Below are 3,055 nucleotides of genomic sequence, written 5' to 3'. Positions count from 1 at the left end.
TTGTGTACTTTTTTTTTCTCAGTTAATCATCTTTTTATTGGAAAAAAATAAAAAGACTAGCATTTACAACTTGGAATGAATGTAAATTATAATTTCTTGAACAGCAGTGTTGATGGTTATGCTGAAGTCCGCAGCAACAACCTACCTCTGTTGGCTACAAGTTATGGTTCAGGAGGTTTTAAAAAGAAAAAGGCCAAAGATGCTCCCTTGGTAAAAGTTTCTTTTTAAAAATTTGTGTGAATGGTGACAGCCTATTTTGCTTTAGTACAACGCGGATGACACTAAACCAATACACGTGGGTATACCACCAGGGCGTGTCACTGTCACCACGGGTCGGAGTACATGGGAATACAAGAGGACCATCCTGTTTGTGGGAATATGTCTAGAAAGTTTATCCTTCACCTATTTTTCTACATACATCCTGAAGTAAACCAATTTTAAATATGTTTGCTTTCAGTAAACCAGCTATGACAATTTATACTAATGAACTGAACTAGAATACATTTGAATAGGTTTTGAATTTGTTTTTTCATTTTTAAAACAAATGCTGAGTGTGCTCAATTGTCAAGGTCCATGCATGAAAAACTGGCCAGCCCAGTGTATTAATCATTAGTAAATGGAACTGCAAAGAGTCCACTAAGTGCTTCCTTATCATTAAGGGGGTACAAGTATTTACATCATAAGACTAATGTGTAGCTTGATCTTTAGGGGACAAGACTACCAAACAATACATGCAACCAATGTCACCATAAAAAAAAATTAATTAAAAAAGAAAACAATACATGCAGATTTTTTTTGAGTGTGGACAGAAGGTATTTTTGACATTCAGTTTTGCTATGTGGAAACTAAATGAGTAAATGATTTTTTTTATTTTTTATTTATTTATTTATTTTGGCAAGTGGTAAGTGAAAGATTCAATTCAATTCTTCGAGGTAGTGGTGGAGGAGTCGAAAGTAGGTCTTTGTTTTGCAGTCATCTGATTTAATTCTTCATAGTTTACTTGTCCTTCTCCATCAATATCTGCTTCTCTGATCATTTCATCTGCTTTCCTGTTAGTTGTTCTCCTAAGTTTGTCATAACGGGCCATAATTCTGCCACAGTGATATAATCACTGCCATTCTTGTCAGACTCGGAATGCCTCACGGATTTCTTCTTCTCTGTCTGTATCTTTCATTTTTCTAGCCATCATAGTAAAAGATCCTGGAAAGTCAATGGTGCCCTTACAGTCAAGCATCGTCTTCATCCATCATTTCCTGAAATTCGGCTTCTATCGGGTTCTGACCCAGTGACCTCATGACAATTCCAAGTTCCTTTGTTGTGATGGTGCCATCACCATCTTCATCAAACAGGGAGAAAGCTTCCTTGTATTCCGCAATCTGCTCTTTGGTCAGCTGATCAATCACGGTGCTAGCGGAGGGTAGAAGAGCACAGGGATCCAGTGGCTACACCAGCGCAGGGACTGTGACGTCAGGAGTGCCTCGCTGCCGCGACCACTGCCGCGACCACTGCCGCCACTGCCGGAATGTGAGTAACGGCGCCCGCATCCGTGAGACTCCTCAGCAACAATGCTCCGCTTGTTTTCTTTTTGTTGTATCCATTTTGTTCTCTGGGCTTCTTTTTTTCTGCATTCTTTTGGATCAATCAAATATTTTTTATGATCCTACTTCATTTCCTTTCTTGGCTCTTTTATTGTTGTTGCTATTTTCGAGGTTCTCTAGGGCTTATGCTCTGTCATTATAATCTACCTTGACTTATCACTTCATATAATATAAAATGTATATCTCTTCATATTTAAGACATTTACAATAACATACTTCTGCTTTTCTTTACCTGGTCTTTGCATTACTGTCGTCATACATTTACCTTTACATAACTTATGAAGTCCACAATACATTTTTATTTTTGTTTAAACAGTGAGTTATCCTTTAAAGAAGCTGAAATAGTTAAAAAAAATCATATATATTTCTCCATGGGTCTTGAACTCCATTTCCTCATTTCTGATGTTCTTTATTCCTTTGTACAATAGCAATCCCTTAACCCACAATTTTGCTTTCCGTAGTTTCAGTTACCCACGGTCAACTGAGGTTCAAAAAAATTAAGTTGAAAATTCCATAAATAAACAATTCATAAATGTTAAGTTGCATAGTGTTCTGAGTAGTGTGACAACATCTTGCGCTGTCTGCTTGATCCCACCCAGGACATGAATCGCCCCTTTGTCTAGCACATCCACACTGTATGTGTTACCTACCCATAAGTTACATAGTGGCGATCTCACAGATTGGTTAATGGGGGGAGGGGGAGAGGAAGCTGCACATTCATCTAATTTTTATTGTAATACATTGTTATAATTTTTCTATTTTATTATTAGTTTTTGTTGTTAATCTTTTACTGTGCCTAATTTATAAATTAAACTTTATCATAGGTATGTATGTATAGGAAAAAACATAATATATATAGAGTTTGGTACTACCCACAGCTTCAGGCATCCACTGGGGGACTTGGGATGTATCCCCCAAAGATAAGGGGGACTATGGTATACATATCATTATTTCCACTTGATATTATTTTCCTTCTGCCTTTTAACATGTGCAGGTGCTCTGGGTGATTTATTATTTTAGGTTTTCTTTTTTTTTAATGTCTGAAAACGTCTTTATTTTACCTTCATTTATCCTTTCCTCATTTGAATACTGGCCACTGTACCTCCAAAATCTTTGGATGATTCTATCCCTGAAGTAAGATAGTTTCTTCACACACATGTGCTGTCTGTACTCAGCTGAGTACTTGAGGGGATCTCCTGCAGATGAACTCTGTGCAACTTTCATGTCTCCAGTACGCTGCCCTGCACATTCTAGACATCTTGGTTTCCTTGGACCTTTGGCTTTATCGCCTCAACTCAGAGAATCTGCTAGGTTTTCTGTGGATTTCACATCCTGTCCCACCCTTCCCATTCCACCACTTGAAAACTCTCTCAAGGCCATAGTAATTGCTCACCTAGTTTGTTTCCCATGTCTTAGAGAATACTGGCTTTCATTACCTGATGTCCAGTGTCTAGAAA

General features: G+C 37.7%; 1 pseudogene; it reads right to left on the bottom strand.

The window, feature by feature from the left end:
• Window positions 1-919: 919 nt before the first annotated feature.
• LOC102893660 overlaps window positions 920-3,055 on the bottom strand; it is a 2,764-nt pseudogene continuing 628 nt past the window's right edge.

This window comes from Pteropus alecto, unplaced genomic scaffold (genome assembly GCF_000325575.1).
Source record: "Pteropus alecto unplaced genomic scaffold, ASM32557v1 scaffold20, whole genome shotgun sequence".
NCBI lineage: Eukaryota > Metazoa > Chordata > Mammalia > Chiroptera > Pteropodidae > Pteropus > Pteropus alecto.
This window is presented reverse-complemented; position numbering and strand designations above follow the sequence as displayed.